This window comes from Lissotriton helveticus, chromosome 12 (assembly GCF_964261635.1).
Source record: "Lissotriton helveticus chromosome 12, aLisHel1.1, whole genome shotgun sequence".
Lineage (NCBI taxonomy): Eukaryota > Metazoa > Chordata > Amphibia > Caudata > Salamandridae > Lissotriton > Lissotriton helveticus.
Genome location: NC_136073.1, coordinates 446,076,328 through 446,102,229, shown reverse-complemented (window position 1 = coordinate 446,102,229; position 25,902 = coordinate 446,076,328).

The window sequence follows — 25,902 nt, the reverse complement described above, 5'->3', positions numbered from 1 at the left end:
GGATCACCTGTAGGCCCTCCCCCAAATTGGTTCCCATTGCTCTGTCTTTGCTGCCAGTATGCAGGCTGTGGGTGAAAGTATCCCAGATCATAAGTGCCAATCCCACTACCATCATACATGTTCTGTTAATTACAAATGGACCTTACGACTCGCATATCCCTGAAATTTACAAGGATACAATCGCCTGGGATGTCCTTGGTCCTGCTGCCCATCCAGCTAACTCGTCTAGCAAAGAGGACCTGGCCATCAAGTTGCCTTGGAAGGGGTCTATTCTTGTTTAGCCAGAATGCAGTTTTATTTTTAAGTTTGTTGTATGATTCTGGTCTACCCGGCGTTAGCCGTGGAACTCCCATTAGGACAACTACATAAGGCATACATGCAGGAGGCAAATTGATGTGAATAGAACTGGTATCAGTACTGCCTACCAGATCTGGCTTTTGGGGTGGGTAACATTGATCTTTTCCCTGCCTCGCTACATTACTACGAGTATATTCACCTTTCTGGCTCAATATAGATGCACTGTCACGAGCTCCCCTATCCCCTTTAGTCAGTGATTGGCTTATTGGTTTACTGCCATTATGAGTTTTAATGGCTGTCGCTGGGGAATTAGTTCCACTTTGGGGCCCAGAAGCGCCTTTTCGATTTAGGGATACATGTTTGTCCATTTGTAAGGGGTCTACCAGTGGAATTCACTTCTATTCAGTTGTATCATGGCTATTTCTTTAGTGTAATTTAATTAAAGCCTTTATGGAAAAGAAGTTATCAAGGGTCCCTTGTTCAAAGCGATCCAATCTTTCTGACAAGACTTTTACCCTCTCGAGTACTGGCAATATGAGGGACTTCGTAATTTGTTCAATGTGGGCAATAAGGGGAGTTTCTTTTACAGAGGTTGAAGGACACACTAGGTTAGGGCTGGTGCTAGGCAACGGGGAAGTATTACCGCTAGTTAGTCCACCGCTTACCAGATTTTTAGGGGGTTTCTCAAAGAGGGTCTCCATTCTCTCCCAAAAGCATGCATCAGCTGGTGGAGCTCTGTCGTTAGTTGGAATGGGTACAGCATTAGATGCATTACTGTTAGCATTCATCCCCTTTGTTTCATTTTGTTTAGTAGCCTCTTTCTTTTGTTTATTACCACCTACATTCCCCTTAGCATTTTTAGCATTTGGACATTCACTATTAGTGTGTTTAGACTTACACCTAGCCTTCTGCCTTCTGATTGTTACACGCGGACTATCACCTCTTGAGACCAAAATTGGGCTTATTGGCGTTTCACAGCACCCATTATCTACCAAATTCCCTACCTGGGACGAAAGATCAGGAACGACCTCATTTAGGAAAGCAGTAGGGGTCAGTGACAGGCTTGTAGATAAAGGGAGAAACTCTGGAGATGCATTGCCCATCATAGGAGCTATATCCTGAGTTTTTGGAATATTATGGACTCCTGGAAGAGCAACAAAGGATGGCGCCAATATCGAGTCCTGAGAGTTAATAGTGAACATCGATATATTGGTATAGGGCAAGGGGGAAGAGAACCAGCAGGGAGCGAGAAGCGGCGTTCTGTGCTTTCTATTTCATTAGCCACCACCCCAATGGTTTTCTGCAGCATACGGTCAATTGCTGTCAGACTGGGTAGTGGAGGATTTGTAACCACTTTTTGTTTTGGGGCAGGGGCAGATACCACAGGGTCATTCTTCCCCATTCTATGCGACTATGCATACAAGGGTAGATATTGTGGTTACACGTACTGTACAGTTGGCAGACGCCAACAGATACAACACTATATATGACGCAGTATGAGGCACTAAGAGATAACACTTGTTATCCTACGGTCAACAATTACTATATATCTTAAAAACATTTTTGCGCCAAATATAATTAAAACAAATGCCTATTAAAATATAACAGGCTACAGGTGCATAAAATCACAAACCCAAGAGGGGTGGCCCGGCCCGGCCTCACCCGGCCACAAACGGTCACAAACGGTCCCGCCCTTGTCCCGGGCTTCGCCCGGGCTCGTCCCGCGCGCGTCCGGCGGTCCTAGGCGGGGCTAAATAGAGGGAGGTTGGGGGCGGGAAGAGGGCCCAGCTGCGGCGAATGATTGCAGCTAAGCCTGCTGGTCCTCGCAGTCCCGCCGAGTGTATCACCCCGAGTTCAGCCCAAATCGGCAAGCACTCCACAATTGCCTCAGCACAAGGTCCCAGAAAGCAGGGAATATTGGTCCAAAGAGTCACTGCACCAAACGGCTGCGAGCGGCGGGAATGGTAATGATAACTCCTCTTTATTGTTAAAGTTGGATTTAACATTACTATTTTAGAAATGCCACTTTTAGAAAGTGATCATTATAAACAATGGGGTATTCCCATATGGTCCGTGGACCTGGGTATCGGTTATTATAAAGAAACAATGGTCCTGGACCAGTTATTCAAGGAACGGTTAGATTAACAGAATTATCAACTTATTTGAGTTTACATTAATCAGCTGATTAATGTAAGCTCAAATAAATTGATAATTCTGTTAATCTAACTCTTCCTTGAATAACTAGTCCAGGACCATTGTTTCTTTATAATAACTTTTCGAAAGTGGACATTTCTCTGCTCTTTCCAGCTCTGTCTGTCTGCAGCATGTCTCCAACATATGTCTGGGTTGGTGACAGCTACACTTTGTATTCTGTTAAACCACAAACATAGGAAGTTTAGGTGTGTCTGAGTACTCATCTGCATTCTGATGGTTCTTTCTGGGCAGGAAGGGAGGGAGGGACTGTGCCGTGTACCCACACAAAGGGCTGATTACCCCCTACTGATGGTCAATAGCCAATTAATCAATCAACCAATTAATCAATCAAGCCTTGTATAGTGCTGCTTCTCACCTGAGAGGGTAGCCAGACGCTATATTGCGATACCAGTTGAACATTCTGCTATCACTATGACGTACAAACTTCTACTACTCTATGTATTAAAAGGACCTACAATATCCATCCCTAACTCTCCTCAAGTACCATCTGGTTATGTTACTGGGGTGCCTTTTACTTCACAAGGCCTTACTACAGTTGAAGAGCCAGGTATTGAGTCCCTTCCTGAAGTGGGTCAGCAAGGGTGAAGTACAGAGCTAGAGGGGAGGGCATTCCAGGACTTGGTGGCGAGGTGGGAGAAGGAGTGGTCACCAGTGCAGCAGTGTCAGATGCATGGTAACTGTGTGAGGGTGAGATGAGTAGAGCGGATGTTCCTGGGAGGTAGGTGGAAGCTCAGTCAGTGGTTCAAGTAGGCGGGTCCTTTGTCATGGCTGGATTTGCAGGCCTCACAGGAACTCTGCAACACTCTTGTCAACCACTTCCACAAGATGGCTTGAATTGGCATTTCTTCTGTATAGGGAGCCAGTGGAGGTATTTCAGATGCTGGATGAAGTGGGTCCTCTTTGGCAGGTTTAGGATAACTCTGGATGCTGAGTTCTGGATCGTGTAGAGTCTTCTCATGAGTTTGGTGGTAGTGCCGGCATAGAGTGCGTTGTCATTGTCCAGTCTGCTGGTGATGAGTGCCTGTGTCACAGTTTTCCTGGTGTTGATGGGGAGTCACTTGAAGTCTTTGCAAAGCCTGAGGGAGTGTGGAAGCAGGCTGAGGAGACAGCATTAACCTGGAATTTCATGGGAAGCTCACTGTCAAGAAAGATGCTGAGGTACCTGGCATGGTCTTTCAGAGTGTGGGTGGCTCCGATGGCCACCAAGAGTAATTCCAGAGGCAGTTGTGTCTTCCGAAGAACAGTACTTCAGTTTTGTCGAAGTTGAGCTTCAGGTGGTTGGTCTTCATACAGGCTCAGATGTTCTTATAAAGTTGTGGAAGTTGGTCTTCGCTGTGGTGGAGCCCGCTGGGAGCGAAAGGATGAGCTGGGTGTCATCGGCATAGGAGACTATGTTGATGTCGTGGGTTATGACGATATCTGCAGGGGCTGTAATGTAGATGTCGGAGAGGGATGGACTGAGGGAGAACCTTGAGGGTTGCTGCAGATGGTGTGCTTTGGTTGAGAGATGAAGGGAGGAAGATGAACTCTTTGGGGCAACCCTTGAGAAAGGATGGCATCTATTAGAGCGTATCATCTGTGATTCCGCTCTGTCACAGTTGATGATGAGTGTGTGGTGGGAGGCAGTATAGAAAGATGCGGAGGGGTTGAGCAGGATCAGGGTGGCTGATTCTCCTCTGTCAAGTAGGGCGTAAATGTCATATGTTGGAGCAATCAGGGTTGTCTCATTGCTTTGGTTGGCTATGAATCCTGATTGGGAAGGGTTCAGCAAATTGTTTCTCTACAGGTATTTGGTGAGTTGGAGGTTGATTGCCTTCTCCATTACTTTGGCAGGAAATGGGAGAAGAGAGATGGGATGGTAGTTCTTGAGTTTGCTGGACGTCTGCCGATGGCTTCTTGAAAAAAGGGTCTGACATCTGCATGTTTCCAGGCATCAGGAAAAGTGGCTGTGGCAATGGAGGTTTTGAGGATAGTGGTGAGCTGGAGCCTGGTTTAGTATCTTCTGAGGTTGAACAGTCGTGGGGGCATGGGTCGGTAGTCCAGAGTGGATGAAGTTCATTAGAGTATTTGTGTTTGGTGTAATGAGCTGTTCCCATATGATGAGTGGGTGGCCAGCGCAGCAGTCGATGGGATGCTGAGGAGGTCAGTGGGTTGCAGATCGAAGTTTGTGTAGATGGTTGCCATCTTGTGGAAGTGGTTGGCAAGAGTGTCGCAGAGTTCCTGTGAGGAGGTGATTTTTTTTTGGTGGCTGATGGGTAGGTAAAGTCTTAGATGATGGAAAAAGGTCCCATGGTTTGGTTTGCACTGGTCTCCTTCCTTTGTGGCAGGGCCTCCGTTTTCATGGCTTTTTGCTGGCAGTGGTAGTTGTTGAAGGCCAATTTGAAGGTGGCTCGGTCCATAGTGTTCCTGCTGGTTTGCCACTTTCTTTCCAGTTATTTGCATCTACGTTTCACAATGCTGAATTCCAGGGTGTACTAGCTGGCTCTTTTGTTGGGTCTGTACGTTCTGACCGGTTTGGAGGGTGACTCAATTGGCAGTGCTAGTGATCCAGGCCCTGAAGTTCTCTATTGCCTGGTGCAGGTCTGTGGTGAAGTTGGGTTGGGTGGTGCTGAGGGCTTCGGTCCATTGGCTGGAGTGACCTTGGTCCAGCAGTGGAAGCGGGTGCTGTGGTGGTTGGGGGTAGTGCACAGAGGCCTGGTAATGCTGAAGTGTACAAAGGAGTGGTAAGTGCAGGTGACGTCTGTGGTGTGGCTGTACCTGATTCCCATCCAGGGCTGGGATGAAAGGGCTTCTGTGCACTTCAAAGGCAAACTGTTCTTTGAAGTCATCCCCACTTCAAAGGCACAACTGGGTATAAGTACTGGGGCTCTGACCCCACCAAATCAGACACTTCCGGACCTACAACTGGACTCTGTCAGAAGAACTGCTGTGCTTCACCAAGGACTGACACTCTGCTGGGCTGCTGACTTGGAAGGCTTGCTTTTCTGCTGGGTAGCCCTGCTGCCTGCTGCTCTCTGACCCTGCTAAGGGAGAGATGGACTCTGCCTTGCACCCCAAAGTGTTTTCCAAGGTCTTGTTGGATTACCTCCTATTGTTGAGACTCAGGGAGATCAAAGTCTCTACCTCTGCTCCTTCCTGTGCCAGTTTCGCTAGAAATGAACGCAGATACTTGCACCAGAGAAATCGCCTCATCTTCAGTCTGCTTGGAGCAGAGCCTGCACATTGAACCTGTTGTGTGAGTAGAAACACTGCATTGCTGTCGGAACCAATGCATCACCTTAAGGGCCCGACGTATTGGAACTACGCTTCACCATGCAGCAGTGATGAGAGGTCGAAAAATGTCCTTGACTCTGTGGAGAAACCTGACACATCGCACATTGGAACCAATGCCAGCTCAGTGCTTCATCCTAGGAACCAACATATCACCATCACTGCATGGAGAAGACTTACACATCACCTCGACTACAAGCTTGACATCGTCGCATCACTCGTTTGCACTCCGCATCTTGTTGTTGCGACCAGGATCAATTTATTCTGTTCATCGGGCCAGCGAAGATCTTGTTCTCAGCTTGCGCTCTATTGCAGTCAGCATGTACTGTGGACAGTGCCCCGGTCCACGCTGACTAGATAACACCCAAAGCCACTTAATGCTTGTAAGCGCTGGAATGCTTTTTATTTCTTATAAATTCATAATAACTTCTACTAATTGGATTTTTGTCATTTTTTTCTTTATTTAATTATAAAATTCTTGTCTATTTTTCAAAACTAATGTAGGATCTTTTGTTGTGTTTTCATTGTGTTACTGTGTTTGTGCGTGTGTTTGTGTGTGTGTGTGTGTGCTGCACAAGTACTTTACACATTGCCTCTTGAGATAAGCCTGACTGCTCTATGCCACGCTACCAGAGGATGAGCACAGGTTATCTAAAGTGTGTATTTGGCTTACCCTGACTAGCGTGGTGGTCCCTTCTTGGACAGGGTGCATACCTCTGCCAACTAGAGACCCCATTTCTAACAGATGTTGTGGATGAGATAAACTTTAAGTTTGCAATCCTCTAAACTGGGCAAGATATGGTTATCAGTGCCAACTTCACCCTAACAGACTCCATAACAAAAGTTCTTGTCATTTAAGATTGACTGTGCATGAGTTATGGCTCTAACAGAGCTGCTAACCATAGCTTGCCATTTCAGTGTCTTATTCACTAAAGTACTTTAGCACGTGTAGATCTACTTCTAAAGCTAAGTTTAGTTTTCCACTAACACATCAATTGACATCATTTGTCACAAAAAAGTGCATTGTTGAGGTGTGTGTTATTGTTGGTTGTGTCTAGTTAAAGAGCTGAAAAGTGTGTGCAAGAGGAGCACTACTTAATATATTTTGAAGGTGGTGGATAAATTGCAAATCAAAGTTATGACAATATGTATAGACTTAACGTTTGTGTAGATTAAGTTTGGGATATATAGGGAACTATGTTCATATTTTTTTCATTTTTGTAAAGTTAGCAGCCCTGGAAAATGGGGTCCTCATGTTCTTTTCAAGGCTTGGGGAGGGATGGCCAAGCAGCCCCTCCCCCTTGCTGGTGAATTTCAGCACTGAGGGTGGGCTCCACAGGGCCTATAATGACTCTGGGAGGGGGGCTGTGAAGACCCCTCTACTTCTTTGATGGATTTCAGCCCCAGAAGGGGACTCTTCCGGGCCTACCATGGCTCGGTGAAGGGGGGCAGCATGGCCTACTCCTTTTTAATATAAGTTTGTTGGTCCCCAGTGCCTTCTCAAGGCCCCCTTTCATCAAGAAATACTTTGGGTCCCGGGGATGGGGTCCCTGGGGCGAAATATGGCTTCCCCTCATAATATTTAAATTGGGTTGGGATGTCATCCAAGGGGCCAATAACAGCTCTGGAAGGGGAACCAGGTACCCCCTCCCCTAAATATGTAAATTGGGCTCCAGGAGGGGGGCACACACCCATCTCCCCCAAATAAGTACATTGGACCCTGGGAGATGTGGTCCCGGCGCCAAAATTGGCTCCAGGGGTGGGTGGGGGGGGGGGGAGAAGGAAGCCATGCGGCCTCCTTCCCTTTTATTTAAATTTTTTCCCAGTGGGATGGGGTATCTAGACCACAATTAGGCTCAGGGAGTAGGGGCCACTTGCTCCTCTCCCTTTAATAATTACTTTGCTCGGGGTAAGGGCTCCCAAGAGCCTAATAAGGCTCGGGAGGGAAGCCAAGAGGCCCCCTCCCCTTTTTAATCAAATATTGCCCAGGGGATGGGGCATTTGGGACCTAATAAAGCTTGGTAGAGGGGCCACGCTGCCCCCTTTCCCTTTATAATGTAACGCCGCTTTAGGGGATAGGGTCCACGTAACCTAATAGGATTAGGGGAGGGAGGCCACACAACCCCCTCCCTTTTATAATGTGTAGAGGCCCAGGGGGATAGTGTTTCTGGGGCCTAATAAAGCTTGGGGAGGGGGGGCACACAGCCCTCATCCCCTTTTTAAAAATGGACAGCTGCAGGGATGGGTTCCCCTGGGCTAAAATAGGCTGAATGCCTACCTCCTCCATTTAGTTGTATTTGGTCCTGGGGAATAGGGTCCCGGGGCATTTTATGGCTTGGGGAAGAAGGTCATACTGCCCTGCTACCCTTTTTACTGGCACTGCCTATAGGGATGGGGTCACCGGGGCCATTACAGGGTCAGGGAGGGGGTATAATGCCCCCTCCCCTTAATATATATGCTTGCCCCAGGGCCCCAAAAGCGAACCCTACACTGTCCATGCCAAAGGCTGTGCATGGTGTGGGGTTAGCAGCCTGCTAGGTGTTTGGCCACAGGGCCTAGTGGCAGGCCAAGCCCTGTGGCCAACACCCCACTGCACATGGCCAAAGGCTGTTGCAGCATGTGATTGACTGCCTGTGGGGAGTTTAACACAAGGCCTGGCTGCAAACCAGGCCCTGCGGACAACCCAACGCGGCATGCAACAAAATGCTGCGCACAGCATGGAGTTGGCTGTCTACTAAGGCCAAGTGCTGTTGTCAAACTCCAGATGTGCACTGCTAAAGGCCATGCTCTGCTGTAGGTTATGTTATGAGTAACTCCTACCACTCTTGAAGTTTTAAAGTACAAAACATAATGAATCCCATCGATATGCATTCAACAGCTTAACAGTACACTGCATGGTTTCACAATGGCTGGCAATCAACCTCTAACTACATTCCAACATTCCAACACTAACTATCTCTGCCATTCTCGTGCCTCATGCACAATATTTGCTAACATAAAGTGACAAATATAACAATATAGATTTGTAAATGTAGTTGAATATTCAATGTAATACTAGATAACATCTCCTCCTTTTATAACAAAAACAAAAAAACACTCCTACTAATTCATTTGGAATTCTACTTTCCATTAAGCTCTCATCCTGATCACCACTGGATTCATATGTCATTGACACAACAGCATTGAATTCACCTGACATTGACTCAACATTGTGAACTTTCCCATAATCATCTGAAGATGTAGAACCATCCACATAATTACATTGTAAATCACTTTGTAAATTACTACAATTTCCTTCTGTGCTATTTCATTCATCATGTTCTTGTTTGTTATCAATTGTTGACTAAACTTGTAAATCTCCAGGAGCCTTCAACTTCCTTTTGACAATGTCTTTCTGAAAATCTTCCAATAGAACCAGGTTTCAAAGAGCCCACCATCTCCCATCAACAAGCTAGACTTAACATTTATTTACCTTAACAACTTTGTATGGTTCACAAAAATGGAACCCATTCTTTCTGCCTTTTCTACCCATGTTTTTCAACATAACTCACATGACACTTTTCAACTTAGCAGTAAACAGTCTTCTATTAGCAACATGTTGAGCCTTCTTTTTCTATTGAGACTCTTTCACTTTGGATTTCACTACTGCATAATTTAAAAATTTTCTGTCGACATGCTTGTCTTGTTCTCCGACCAACTAGAAATAAGTTTGGAATGAGGACATATTCCTCTTAGCAACATAAAAGGAGATACTCCTGTAACAGAATGCCAGGTGTTGTGATATACCCACATTTTCTCCCTGACAAATTCAATTTCATCCATACCTCAAGTTAAAGCAGTTTAGCAACCTGTTCTCTTCCAACAGCTCTATTTGACTGAAGACTATATAATGATACAGTGTAATGTTTAACCTAATTTGTTTCCAGAAGCAACTCCATTTTGTCTGAAACTTACTGCATCCCATTATCTGTAACCACTGCCAATGCGGCGCCTTCTACAACAAACACATTAGCCAAAGACTTTACCGCCACTTGAGTAATCATACTACCATATCATACATTCCTTTGTCACCTAATAAAAATGTCAAGGGTTTGTGATCTGTACATCAAGTGAAATGTGTTCCTCACTTGTAGGTCTTGAATTTTTTAATGTCAGATGCACACGCTAATGCCTCCCTCTCAATAGTGTATTTTCTTTCGACTTCTTTACGTGCTCTTGATGTGAGTGCAATGGTACGTTCCACCCCATCCACAGTTTGACATTAACAGCACCAATGCCAATTGCACTTGCATCTACTGTAATAGTGCATGCATACAACCCCACTCATGTACGCATTTAAGACTGCAACATTCATCAATATGTTTTTTATATCCTCAACTTCACTCCATACAAATGTATCTCTTTTTTTCAGCATTGTCTTGAAAGGCTCCATAATAATATCAAACCTCTCCACAAACCTGGAATAATAATCAGATAGTCCCATAAATGATTTCAATTCATCGCTATCCATAGGGGAAGGTGCTTTCCATAATGCTCTCAGAAGATTAATTTTGGGTATGATTCCCTCCCAGGTTGTGAACAAGATATTCAACTGAATTAGTAGGACTTTTTTTGAGACATTTACACTTATTTTTGGCCAATCACAGCCCTTTCTTTTAAATGCTCAATACTTTGTCAAGGATCACATTATGCTCTTCTACTTTTTTGGCATAAATTAGGATATTGTCCTGGAATGCCTGCACCCCACTAAAATCCTTAAATAAGCAAAACATGAGCTTCTGAAGAATGATAGCCACTAAGGGTAGCCCGAACAGTTGCCTTCAAAACTTATATATACCATACAGAGTAATTACTGCAGTCAAGATTTGAGACTTCTTCTCTAATGTAACTTTGTGGTATGTTGCCTTCAAGTCTATATTACTAAAGAATTTAGCTTCTCCTGACATTGTCAGTAGCTCCTGTATTTAAGATGTAATTCTACCACAATGTTGTTATATGACGTAAGTCTGCACACAGTCATTTCAGTTTCAAATCTTTATTCGGCATTTACCATAAAAGTCATAAAAACAACAATATGTACAAATACATATATGATAAAATTACAAGTGGTCTCTCGGGTCATCAGGACTACAACAGTCAAAAATCATAGGCTAGTAGAAATCATGATTACATCATATATATACCTCGTCATATCGTGTCCTGATTATTGAGCCTGTCTTCATGAAATTGAACACTGCATAACAGATCTCTAATATAGAAAGTTGCTGCAAAAATTCCACTCTCAGCTGTGCTATCCCTTGTTTGACCTATGCAAAACATGAACAATAAAGGAGAACTGAGGCTCCCAATACATGCAAACAAAACAATAAAAAGTGATTTGTGCTCTGTTTAGAGGTGTTTTTACAATAACACAGGGATAAGTCATGCTGCCAAGCATTTTGTAACGGTAAGGCAACCATAAAGTGCACATCATTCAGTCTTAAATAAGTAAGGTAAACGTGGTGTGTTGTGTTGACAATGCACAATTAATATTGTTCGAGAGACCGGTGATTGACACCAATGAATATCTCAGAACCATCTGCAACTTCTGGGCTTTCACCAGCCTGACTTCCACACAATATTCAAGATAACCCCGCCTTGCAGTGATCTTTTGTGGTTTGGTATACACTTCTATAAGGCCTAATGTCTCCAATGTTCTTTTCAAATATGCAAACCAGAGTATCTGTTTAACCTTATCAAGAAGTAGACAATCAAAAAGGCAAGTTCTCACTAGAGAATCTTCCAGGTTCCCCCAGCACGTAATCCACAATAATATTGGGCTAAAGCAAACAGGTCCTCCACATAGGGTAATCCCAATTCCTTATGGCATATAAATGGGGAGGTACTTTTAGGGACTGCAAGCAATCTGGGGGTAAAACTATTTTCTATTAGTTGAAGGGCCCCCACATTACAGAAGCCCCACAAACCTGCACTGTATGATTCAACTGAAATGTATTTATTTTTATATAAATGTTTAATCTCCTTAATGGGCGTGTGCTTTAGGTTTTGACAAATCTAAGAATAGCTCAATATTCCTACCTAGTTGTTGTGATCTCATGGTAACAAGAGATTCCCAAAGAACTAAAAATAATCTCTAAATAATTCAAATTAGTTGCCTTCTCCAGGGATATACCTCCCATGGCAAACTGCCTTTTTGTGTATTAGGATGCCCACAGGTCATAATGTACAGTTTAGAATGATTTACTTTTAAGTCTAGGTCATTTATATAAGACAAAATAGAATCTAATAACTCTTGCAGGCGATTGAAGTGCGGGTAATCAATACCACATAATCTGCATTAAGCAGAGTGGGTATAAATTGATTTCTCATCCTGGGCATGTCCTTTCCTGTCCCTATCAGATATTTGCCAATCCCATTTATGTATAACAGGAAAAGAAATGGGCTAAAATACACCCCTGTCTCACACCCCGCTTGGAACTAATTTGAGAGGTGTTTTTGCAATGTAGGCCAAATCGAACTGTTACTGTTTGATCATAGTGGAGGTGTTTTATAGGAGCAAGGAGTACAACATTGACCCCATCACCTTAATTATTGACCATAGCTTTGATCTATTAGCTAGGTTGAATGCACTTGTTAATTTAATAACTGCCTTATACAAATCTCCCTTCTTGGTTGTGACATATTTCCCTGCTATTTGATAAAGATTTTAAGATTGTTCCACTGTCCTAATTCCCGGCATAAAACCAAATTGAATATCAGACAAGTTCTTGTTTTCTTCGTCCCAGGTTTCCAAGCAGGACAAAAGCATTCATCCCAGGGTCTTGACACTTGAATCTAACAAGGAAATTGGCCTATAGCAAGTGAGTGAGGCTTCTATCTCCTTTTTAGGTCTCGCGTCAGCGAAAGACCTATTGCTGCCCACCTAGTTCTGAAGGGACCACAGACCGGGGCACGAGCGCCGATTGCACCTCGTGGATGCGCACGCCCCCCCTTCCCCCCCGCCGTGCACATCTGTTGCTCCAACTGTACACAGCCAGTCAGCCTCTCAATCGCGCGCGTGCACACACACACACACACACACACACACACACACACACACACACAAGCGCACAGAGACACACACCTACAACTAAGCCCCACACCGCACACACAGACACACGCACACACACACATTCCCCCCCCCACTCCCCCACTCACCGGGCTGTTTCCACGTGTCCCTCTCCCTCCGCAGCAGGTCAGTCTCGGCATCGGCATCAGGCTCCATGTCTTCTCCGGCGATACTCCTCAGCTTGTGTGCACGCTCACGGCGACATCTCGTGCGCTCCCACCTCGTGCAGTACTCATGCCTGAACCTGGGGAACGGGATCGTTTTTGTGGTGTTTCGCGCTGGTGCGCGTGCAGCAGTTCTAGTTTTAATGGGTCGGTACTGAGTGAGTATCGGCGCTTTTTTATTTTGAAAGGGAGAGTACTGGCATTTCTTAAGAAAAATGTAATACATTTAATTGGAGTACCGGCACGTCTTAAAAAGTTCCATATTTCCATTTCAGGCACAAGTTAGGACTACAGTAATGCCTTCTGAAATTGTGCCAGACTCTAACATGGATGAGCCTGTCAGCCCCAAACTGAAATGTTAGTTGTGCGAGTTGCGCACGCGTACTATGGTTTTCTTTTAGATGCTACAGAGTCGCGCGAGAACTCAGAACATGTCAGTTCAACCGATGACCTTATCGGTATTGTAATGTGTTTATAGGAGGAACGGAGCGTATAGCACATTTAATAGGGAGAACAGCGTTTCAGAAATACTGCAGAAAATCTTTAAGGTCTTCTTAACAGATTCCGGCAATTAATGAAATAAGCTCCAATTACAACAGAGCTCATTGCTCTCGTCTTTAAAGTTATATATTGGTGATTGTAAGTGCATCTGTGCTGCGCCTTCCTGCTACTTCTGTGGACCAAAAGCGCTTGACTTTATTGTAATAGGCACCCTTCTTGCATGGGTCTCGGATTTGTCATCGACTGCACTTCTGAGGTTCAGATGTATTTTGTCAGAGTGGTGAGAACAACGTTTGGCAGGCAAACCACAGAAGAAGGCGGCGCATCTCTTTACACCGTTCACTAGGAATCTGGCAGCTGATGAAGGTACTGGTTTGGAATCTAGTCAGGGACCAGAAAGATGATGGGAGCCTTGGGTCCCCTTTTGAAAAAGTTGGAGAAGATGAAAAAGTCCACTACTAGAATGGAGGTGAAGCTGGAGGCTATGGAGCTTCACATGAAAGGAGTAGAATCATTGGGGAGGATGTGGTCTCATGGCTATCTACCGACTTTGGAGCTGGGAAACCAAGGTTCCAGCCCCGGAGTCGACTCCAAATCCTGTGATTCTAGGCAAATCACGTAATCTCCCTGTGCCTACCAAAAACAAGCATTGGCATAGCCAATAGGTCTCGCCTTTGGGACCTTATAAGTGTTTAGCTATGCAACAGTTGATGTTGTTGCACCAAGGATATTGTGCTGCATAACTAAATACTTATAGGTCCCAAAGGCGAGACCTATTGGCCATGCCATTGCTTGTTTAAAGATGGGGTTAACAATGGCAGACCTTCAAGTTCATGGAATAGAGCCAGCCACAACACTCCTTAATGCGTGTGTTAGCATAGACACCCATAAATGCACATTGGATTTATAAAGGCTCACAGGGACCCCATCTGGGTCTGGATTTATAAAGTCTCTCAGGGACCCCATCTGGGTCTGGAGCTTTACCTGAGGTGCATTGATTTATAGCCTACAGCAAATACAACTTCACCTATTTCTGTTGGGATAGTGAGGCCCTTCGGGTTCTGGTTCAAAGTAGTCTGACTATCAGAAATATCAGGAGTTTGCAACAACTCATTACCCAGATCAAAAATGTGTGTTTAATGGGACATCCAGTGGTCTGACAAAACCATGGATTAAACTTTCAGAACATCTAGATCTGAAAAGAACCGGGTGGTTTACTGCTTCCTGAAACTTAGAATTGTCCCTGATCCTTCCTGCCACTAAAATTTCTTCCATGCTTTGGCCCTGATCTTTTTTTCCCTCTCCTCAAGCGTGATTGCATATAAACGCCTAGTGTTTCTCACAACCTGTACTGACCCCAGTTTAGATTTGAGGGCAGCTTTCAAGCTTGCATGGGCATCAGTGCAGACCTTATTGAACTATCAATGTGGCATGGTTTCGGAAAAAACATATATTTTGGTTAAAAGCATCCGGGTTAACTTTTACCTCTTTCGTTCTCAGGTCTATACATTTTTGTATAGGCTATCTCAAGGCTTATATTAATGGATCTCTTTTTTTGTATGACATTTTAAAGTAATGGTAAGGGGATTATGATTGCTGGAACACTTTGGGCCAACTTTAAATTACACATAAAAGATTGAAATGTGGCTGATAAGTGCTACTTGTTGAACTTACGATAAAAGTAGAGACACTATTTTTCTCCCTAAAGTATATATTACTGCTACAAATTAGGTCATACTTCAATATAAGGGTGCTTAATGCTTCATCATAAACCAGGGGTCTACAGTGTGACCTATTTTCATCATTACCATCAAACAAACAAATGAGATGTCTTCCATTAAGATGGCATAAAGGGATAATAAAATCACAAACCCACACTAAGATAACTTTATGTTTCGAGTGCTGTAAAAGCCCTCCAAGCTTAAAAATATTATAATACAAATGTATCAACCACATGTCAAGCTCCATAGAAGAAGATAACTAAGATACCACAAAAAAAGGAGAGGACCATACTAGTGAATTTTGACAAACTGGGGATTGAACAGATGCAAAAGTGGCCAGGCCTCCCTGGGCTCTTCCAGCCAGTGATGGAGTGGTCTCTCACACATTTGTTGGTATCTTTTATAGCATTCATATTCTGGGGAGATTGTTCCAAGCCCTCAGGTTGGGGTACTCTATGCCCAGTTTGATCCGTCATTGCTGGTGGTCTATTTTGTGTTTTTCTTCTTTTTTGAGGGGGGGGGGCTCTCTAACACAGAGACCTCTGCATTTAGAGGTTTCTCATCATTAGTTATCACATAGGGGGAGACATGGGGCACTTTTTTAGATAAATTAGCCCCTAGATCAACTTCCAGGTCGCCATGTCACGGAATAGGTGTTGGTAATATAGGCCAATCATTATTAATGATAACCAACTTTATTTTCTGTGGTGGGTTTTGGGCCTATTTCTGTGCTATGTCAATTCGCTCCTCCACCTGCTCAAGCTATGATGTAATTACCCCCAATTCCATAGGCAGATAATTAGTGATGGGTGACTTTGGAGGGGGATGGCCATCTCCCTGTCTATTGGATGAGGCAACCTTTTTTCCCATTTTTTTTACAGCACTATCAGGCCTACCTTGGTTCCAGATGACAAAGTCCGTAAATGCTTTCCCTAGAGGCTTGCATCAAGAGGGTATAGAAGATCTTCTTATTTAGGTCATCACAAAGGTCTGTTTTGGACCATAACCAATGTGCAGTCTTTCATTTGAGCACATCATCACCTTCAATCACCACAGGGCATAACACTGGTATGTTTTATAATATTCTCACATAAGCCCAGCCTCTTCCAGGAAGTGATGGAAAAGGACGGGCCCAGCCCTGGCCCACGTGACAGGAGAGAGCGCAGCATTTTGTAGTGCCTCAGTGGCAAGTGATCCTCCCCTGGCATGTTCTGATGCCTCCTGGCATGGGTGCTTCTGGCTGTAAGTCCCTAACAACTTTGACCCAAAAGATGACATCCTGCATGGTGGCAGAGAGTGCAATACTTTGTAGGCCTTAGTGGCAAGCGCTGCTCCCCTGGGATGTACTGACAGTTCCTGGCATAAATGCTTCTGGGGCTGGAAGTCCACAACAACTGCGGCCCAAAACATGCTGTCCCATATGGCAGCAGAGAGTGGGGCATTGCAGCGCCTTAGTGGCAATTGCTCCTCCCCATGGATGTTCTGAGGCCTCCAGGCATGGATGCTTCTGGGCCTGGAAGTCCTCAACAACTGCGGCCCAAAAGGTGGCATCCTGCACAGTCTTAAATGGCCTCCATTTTTCTTAGTTATCACAATTGCACAGACTCACTCTGCTGCATTTACTGGTTCAAAAACTTTACCTTCACATAACTCTTCCAAGTGTTTTCTTAAATAATTTCTTACACACAAAGGTACATTTCATACTTTATGGGCCACAGGCACAGCATTCTCTTTCAATACAATTTGATGTCCATATCCTTTCACTTCCCCAATCCTGTAACAAAATACTTCAGGTTACTTCAACAAAATGCTTTTAAAAACTTTTGACTTATTATCAATCAAAATTACTGGGGTATCAGTACCAGGTCGTGAGGTAATTCTCAGTCTATCCTGGTCCAAGCGACCTATAATATCATTTGCTTTTACGGCTACACATATTTTTGTAAATATCACTCTCCCTGCAAAATCCAAAGTGTCTTTGAGAAACTCAAAGTTTCTGTTTCTGAATCTCCATAAGCCACGCGGTCTGCTTGTTTGAGAGTTTTGATGTATCAACAAATATTAAATGTGCTTTCCGATAATATTGTAGCTGGAGACCCAGAATCAGCAATTATTTTTATCTCCTTAATAACAGTCGTGACTGGACAAAAATGACCTTTATTGGTAGAAATACCCCCTTTTATCCTTCTACATCAGTTTCTTAGTGTCTTTCCACATTAACTGTCAAAACAACTTTTCTCACTCACTTCTTGCACATCAGAGTGGTGTACAGAATTAATTTTCAGAATTTCCACCTTTAAATACTCGCATGTAATGCCCAATTTGTTTGCATTTATTGCATTTTTTATCCTGGGTCAGGCAATTCAAATTGTTCCCTATATGTGTATTGTGTATCTGACCCAAACCTAAAACAAACTTCAGTGAATGTTTTGCTGGTTTTACTTCTAACATCCTGCTCATTCGCTTTATTCACAACATTCTCACTCATGTTATCATTGCTCTCACCAGCAATCAACTTAACAGTTTGTACCAATCTTTCAAGCCCTTTAGCTATCTTAAGTGTTTCTTCTAACATTTGATTGGTACAACGTAGCAAATGTTACTGCACTTTCTTCAACATACAATTTAAAACAATTTGATCTCTTATGTCCTACTCTACAGAATTCTCAAACTTAGTTGTTAGAATCCTTGGTGCTGTCACATATTAGTCAACACTTTCCACTGCACATTGCTTTCTAAAATAAAAATGAAACCGTTCTAACACAATACTGGGTTCATCTCCAAACCGCTTCCCAAGACGTTTGACGGTCAATATAAACAGTCCAATTTCCACCGTTTCTAGATTCCACTTCTGTGGCTCTCAACTTTGATAAGTTGTCCAAAGGCTTCTGTGCCTCTAATCCCAAATTATTGAATAACACTGCAAGTTTCCTGGCTGGTGTAAAATTCGCTCCATCAATAGACACTATATAAGTTTGAAAATCTATGTACCAATGTTTCCACTTTTGAACAATTTCCATGCATTCTGCAGAAAATATACTGGTTGTTGTATACTACTAATAGTAGCCATGTTACTAAGTGTAGCCGAATATATCACCTCCATAGATTGCTGACTTAATAAAATTAGTCACCTGAACAGAACAAAATATTCACAAAAATGCTCTTTTTGGCTTGAATTCTGCCAGGTAGGGTTAAAATATGTTTACTGCTGGATAATACTTAGGGGGCTGATTACAATGTCGGGCAGAAAGCCTCCTCCTGGCAGTGAGAATATCTTCAACTGCTTCAGAGCCCTTTCGACTGACTCCGTCGGTCGGTTTACATTCTGATTACGATGACTGCGGTCAGAATCTAAACTGCGAGGACATTCCGAATCGGTTCTGGTTCGTGTCTATCGGAACGGCATCATACACCCCTAAGGACAGTGTTTCCGCCCTCAGGTTTATGATGTCGATTTTAAACAAGCTTTCCGTGTTGGCCTGTCTGATATAAAAAAGCTGCTAGAAAGTGACTTTGGGGGACAGTGGCAGGGCCCCCCAGCAACAGCGACCTACTGTTGATGGTCGAGGCGGTACCTAAGGGACCCCCCCTATAAAATCAAGCACTGTGTGGAAGTCATCATGGGGTGCCTGCCACAGGGTGCAGAGTTTTCCGCAACTACCCCACTTGCCCATAGGAGCCAGGGTTGCGGCTGATTGTTGGGCAGAACACAAGCTCCCATAGGGAACTATTGCACTGTGACCGAACAGTGCTCTGTCGCATCGTAATCTGGCAGTCGGAACTGCTGACTGCAAGTCAGTCGGCCCCAATTCCGAGTCGTTGTCGGGTGGAGGCTTTCTGCCCGACATTCTAATCGCCCCCTTAGTTTTGATGCAGGTAAATTCACACATATTTATTTCTGTGGTGACGAAATGCCAATGAATTATGTGCAATGCCGCTACAGTGAAAGCAAACATGCCAAAAAAGGAAAAAAATGTCCGCCTCACGTTTCTCATGTTGCGCACGTTACGCAAATGACATCAAACCGTCAAACACAACATATGTCCATTAATGGTGTCTGCCACACAAAAGAGTCAGCCAGCCTTGACTTACATTGACAGTTATCAGCGCAACCTTCCTCTCATCACTTTCAAAGTGCGATATACTCGAGACTGAAAAGTATTAGCCACCGCTTCCTATCTGTCAAAAGTTATTAAAGTCCTTCTTACTTGGCAATTTCCAAACAATGGGCTCCCGCATTGTAAGTTAATTGTTCAAAGTTGTTAATGCTTACTTTCCTGTTGTAAATGCTTACTTCTCCCGCTCGTCCCCGTGTGTTATGATAAAATCCTTCCACTCATCTCTGGTTTTCAAAGTGTATATTTATTGAAGTTTCCAAGTGCAAAAAGCAGTGAAGCTTATCTGTATGAATCCAGCACGTTTCCAATCCGCTGGACGGTTTCACACCAGCCGGCATTTGAACCTCTAACAACAATACAACACTCTATGGCCCACATGCATCATTGTGTCTTTTTGCATTTCTTAATTTGCGAAAAATAAGGAATTGCAAATTAAGAAATGCAAAATGATATGCATCAATATTTTCGGTATTCTTGTGGGATTCGGTAAAAATCGCATTTTTTACCGAATCCCAAAGAAATACCGATTTCTTAACTTAATTTTCGCAATTCCCATTGATTCCTATGGGCCAAAAGGCCCATAGGAGTCAATGGAAATTGCGAGTGGCACTTAGAAAATTTCATGGGTGCAGGGGGGGTCCAAAGGACCCCCCCATGCACCCCTGAAATGTACTTTTCAGCATAAGTTACATAGGCCCACATGCATCATTGTGTCTTTTTGCATTTCTTAATTTGCGAAAAATAAGGAATCGCAAATTAAGAAATGCAAAATGATATGCATCAATATTTTCGGTATTCTTGTGGGATTCGGTAAAAATCGCATTTTTTACCGAATCCCAAAGAAATACCGATTTCTTAACTTAATTTTCGCAATTCCCATTGATTCCTATGGGCCAAAAGGCCCATAGGAGTCAATGGAAATTGCGAGTGGCACTTAGAAAATTTCATGGGTGCAGGGGGGGGTCCAAAGGACCCCCCCATGCACCCCTGAAATGTACTTTTCAGCATAAGTTACATACACACATGTCCTAAGGACATGTGTGTGTGTAACTTTACAGTTTAAAAAATGCATTTTTGTGCATTTTTAATCAATTTCGCAATTTACCACGAAGTTGAACTTCGTGGTAATTTGCACTTCCAATTTTAAAAAACGCATATTTTTCTATAATGATGCATAGCATTTAAGAAATCGCACAATTGCGATTTCTTAAATGCTAACGCAATTTTAGAAATCGTAAAAAAAGATGCGACTTCTAAAATGGCATGATGCATCCCAACAAGCACTTTTGCATTCGCAAATGGCCGATTTTAAGGAATCGCACCGTCTGCGACTGCAAAAATGCTTGATGCATGTGGGCCATCTCGTCTCGTGCCATTCTTGCGCCACATGCACAATAGTGAAAACTATAACAATATAAATACATCTACAAATGCAATTGACTAATCAAAGTAATACGATATAACAGGTTGGAGTCATGTATGGTAATAAAATAGAACCTAGAAATTCGCAGAATAAATGAAGGTTGAAGTAAAATTATAGTTAGGTCTGATAAATAGATCTGTTTTTGTTTTATAAAACCTTAGAAATACACTGACAAAAATTACATTTATAGTTAGGTTAATATGTCAGTGGTAGCATTAATGATGTGAACTAAACATAAAATACAGATATTCACCAATTACAGATAGCAGTGCTAAGTATAACTTGTGTCCCCACCATGCACTGTTTATGCACTCACATATTACATTACTGATGACATGTTCTATTACATCTCAAATTACATCACTGATGACACTATCCATGCTAGTGAATAAGGTAGAGCTTATATTTGTCACAGTAACTGAGTTACAGCCGTTGATTTTAAACATAGTTGCAAACCCCCACATGCATCAATCTAGGATTTTGCATTTCTTAAATAGCGAAAATTAAGGAATCGCTATTTAGGAAATGCAAAATCCTATGCATCAAGAAATCCTAAAAGTTTTTAGGATTTCTTAATTTTTGGAAATTGCGATTCCTTAATTGCGAATTGCAATTAAGGAATGGCATTACATTGATTCCTATGGGCCTATAGGCCCATAGGAATCAATGCCGTTTTGCATTTTTTTGTTTTTTCACTCGCAATTTGTTGATGCATTGCAAGGGTGCAGAGGGGGGTCCAAAGCACCCCCCCTGCACCCCTGAAATGTATTTTCAAGTGCATGTTTCACACACACATGTCCTAAGGACATGTGTGTCTGTAACATGCAAGTTTAAAAAATGCATTTTTTTGCTTTTTAAAATTTTTTCGCAAATTAACACGAGGGTCAACCTCGTGTTAATTTGCACTTCCAATTTAAAAATTCGCAATTTTAAAAAAAATGATGCATTGCATTTAAGGAATCGCACAAATGCGATTCCTTAATTGCATTTGCATTTTTAAGAAATGCAAAAAATAGCGAATGTTTGATGCATCCCAAAAACGTATTTAGGAAGTGCAAACGGCCGAATTTACCGATTCGCACCGTTTGCACTTCCTAAATAGGTTGGTGCATGTGGGGGCTTGTGTAATGTTGCATTCAAGTAGGTCAGATAGCGCACTAAAATCTTTAAAACAGGAGTTCTTTATAGGGATATCTTACTTGGAAATGTGGCCTGTTCATTGGATTATGGTGGACAATCCTACTCAGGTGGCAGACCTGCTAGTGTGTTGCAAACCATGGAAATGAAAGATGAGTTTTGTCTCTATGGTATATATATATATATATATATATATATATATATATACATATATATATATTTTATATATATATATATATATATATATATATATATATATATATATATAAAATGTTATTAGACTCAAAATAATGTTTTAAAGCTAATTGGACTAATTAAGCATCATGGGAGGGGAGTGGCCCACGACAACTCAAGAGGTGGCTAAACATGGAAAATTGCCTATTGATCACCGTATTTTGAAGCGACCATTCGGCAGGCCCCCCGTGTGGGCCACAAGGTCAAAAGGACATGGCGACCCCCTACACCCCCTCCCCCCCCACCCCACCAAAAGTCATGTGCCTTCGCCTCAGGTGGTTGAACCAGAGAATACACAGATGATAAAGTTCATATGTCCAGTGGAGTGAGCTCCTCCTGAATGTTGTAACAACACTCAAGTAGCTCATTCTACTAGTCATGCGGGAGCTCTCGTTGGTTGGTAAACCACACCCAGCTTGGCGGGGAGTCCCGGGAATTAACAATAAATATGTTCACATAAGGATGTAAAAGGCGAATTGCCCGAACAAGGTCCTTCGGATGCCTTAACAGCAGGGACTCTTGAGAGAAGTGCAATAGCCTGAACAAGGTCCTTGGGATGCCTTACAGCAGGGACTCTCGAGACAAGGGCCCGGACAAGGGTCTTGGGATGCCTTATGGAGGGATACTTGAGGACAGACAAAGGTAGAAATGGTCAGCGCTGGGCAGACACAGCACTTGCATCCCAGGCATGGACACAAGACCACAAATGCCACAAATTTGGTAGCAAACTGAAGCTGCAACCTGCTGGACTAAGTGACAGAAGTTGAGCTGTCACAGTAGGTGAAAGTGATTTATGACAATCTTGAAGGGATATCATAACTATAAGGTTGATGCACCGCGGGATGAGGCAAGTTATGGTTATTAATATGGAATGAAATATAGGATGTACACAGTATATCCTGCTATGAGATGACTTCTGTTGCAATCCAAAATAAGCCATAAATGAGAATGTTGATGACCTATGCCATCATGACAAGTGATATAATGGCCGTTCAAATGTCACAAAGGTATTGGTGTACATAGTGATGGGAAAGATGGAACGGCGGTATGGCCCGTGAGATACTCACACAGCTGGGGAGGTTGTACCACTGACCGGGAGACACAGCCAACACTGTTGGCGACTGACAAAGAGCACGGCAGCAGCAGGGCAGGAGAGCACACCAAAGAAAGGGTCAGCAAATGACATGGGGAGATTGGGTTCTAAGAACACAATCAAGAAAGAGCGGCGTGATCACAAGCATGGCCAAAAAGACAACCGGGATAAGCATTCCCCAGCTTTGTCGCTGGAGGAAATTGAATAAAAAAGCATTACATGTGGTGTAGATAGTAAAAGTTACACAATGTTAGCCTGATACACACTTAGAGGCCTATTAGGATGGCGGACGGAAATGTGTCCCGTCCGCCATGGTCGCGGTAAAAACACTCCCGACCGCACCGCGGATAATCCGCGGTAGCGATTAGGATAATTCTGTCAAGAAACACCGACCGGTGCGGACGGATCAAATCAAACACCGTCCGCGGCGGACGGATCACACCAAAGACCGCCGTAAGCGGACGGTACCAAAGAAACATCCTCCGCCATGGACGAACATGACCGCGGAAACTGTGTTGAAAATTAGTGCGGTTTGGTGAACATTATCTGCGCCATCTTGCCTCTTCCCCTGATGCCACACTTTTGTCGTGCGCACCCGCCATTTTAAGATGCCCTGATCAGAACGAACCCTCTTGCATGCCGCTGGCCCCTGACATAGCCCTTCACCCTCACCAAGCCCGCACGCTGACCAACCCTCCCTGCTTGCACCTGCCTTGAATCATAAACCCCTCTTCAGCGCTGCTCTGCCCCAGGCCCTCATCCTGTTCCCAGCGCGACACCTCCCTTCTTCCCTTTCATGATCCCCGGCCCTTAGATGCAAACCCCCTTTTCCCCGTGTGCCCGTTTGTCTTCCTCGTTCCCAGGCCGACACCCAGCTCTGCCGATACTGTTCCTTGCCCCTCCCCGTACAATAGAAAGCTTCCCCCATCAAGGGATCCCCTGGTTGATCAAAGCCCCCACCCCATGAGATCCGATCGAACCCCGCATTCCATGAATTGACGGAATATCCAGCTGCGCGATACTCATCACCTGTTGTGACCAGGATGGGGACCTCTACTGTAAATATGTGTGGGAACGGGCCCGGAGGGGGGGTTTCCGGGAATGTCTTTCCGTACATCAAAGCTTTATCATGAGTATGTAAACTGTAATAAAAACCGCAAACACTGTATATAAGGGGCCAGGCCTCAAACATAAGTTAGAGCACCTCAGAAAGATACCTGCTGTCCGTTTTGCTGTGTTCTCCTCCGGAGAGAATAAAAACCTTGTTTCCTGCTTTCCAGTCTCCAGCGCCTGCCTCTTCATTTATTAAATAATTCGAGGGTCACAGAGGCAATACCGCCGGGCAAATATCGATTGTCCCCGACCCAAACCTGAAAATTAACAATTGGCGTCCCAAGCGTGGGGCCCATCAGCGACTCGTGGATCCAGTGGGAGAGGTCCCGACGACAGAGTGAATGACTGCAACGATCGGGAGAGCTCTTGCCCAATAGACCCTCGTCTGGCAGCCGATCATCCGAACTTCACTAGTTCCGAACAGACCTCTCTCGAGTGATCTACGGTCCTGACTGGGGACCATTAGGAGTGCCGTGAGAAATACGAGAAAAAAGAGGACGAACGGGCGCTGGATTCAGAAGACAAGAAACTGTCCATACGGTCCGGGTAAGGTCGTGTAAACACGACGGATTGCGAAAATAATTGATTGCTTGATTGTTTAAAAAAAAATATATATATACTAGTATTACTCTTTGTTTGACCTATTTGGAGATTCACTGTCTGCACACGGAGAAACAGTAGGCTCCTTCTCTTTTGCAAACAGTGAAGGATAGGTAACGTAACCGTCGCGCCTATTTTTTTCTCCCCCACTGACTCTATTATTTCTTAACGGTTTTTGGGAGACTCCCTCTCCCTCACTGATTAACTGGGTTCTTTGACCCCGAACTACTGGTCGCAGATTGTCTTCTGGAGATTCTCTGTCTGCAAACCGGAAACAACAGATTCCTCTTTGCGGATAGTGAAAGGGTAGAGGACGCAGACTTTTGCGCCCTACTTACTCTCCCCATTGATCTTACTCTATCTTATTTATTTATTGATTGTTTGATTGTTCCTCGTTATTTGTTACTTTTTGTTCATGAGGTATTCACTGCCTGCAAACAACGTAGAATAGGAATATTCTGTCTAGTCTTTGCACCTAGTGATAAGATAGGCAGTGCTGACTTTTTAGTCCCTCGTTACGAGCCGTCATGTCTGTCTTCTCCCCACTGATTGATAATTGGTTCAGCCCGGACCGTGTATTAGAGGTGGACCATATATCTCCACTAGAAGGCACCCCTAATAAGGACATGTTCATAAACTATGGATTAGTTACCATAGCCTATAATAAATTGTGGCACAGGTATACCAAAGAAAGTCAAGACAAACAGTGGCCACTGGCAGGATCCTTTGACCTTGATAAAATAGAAACGTTGGAAATAGCCCTTCGCAATAATAAGACAACGCCTATTATGCTCGACAGTCTCGGTATGTGGCGCAGAGAGGCTATGCAACGGCAGAGAAAAGACGAGGACAAACCAGGTAGAGAAATATATCGACAGGACAACCCCGGGACACCACGACCCAAAAGCT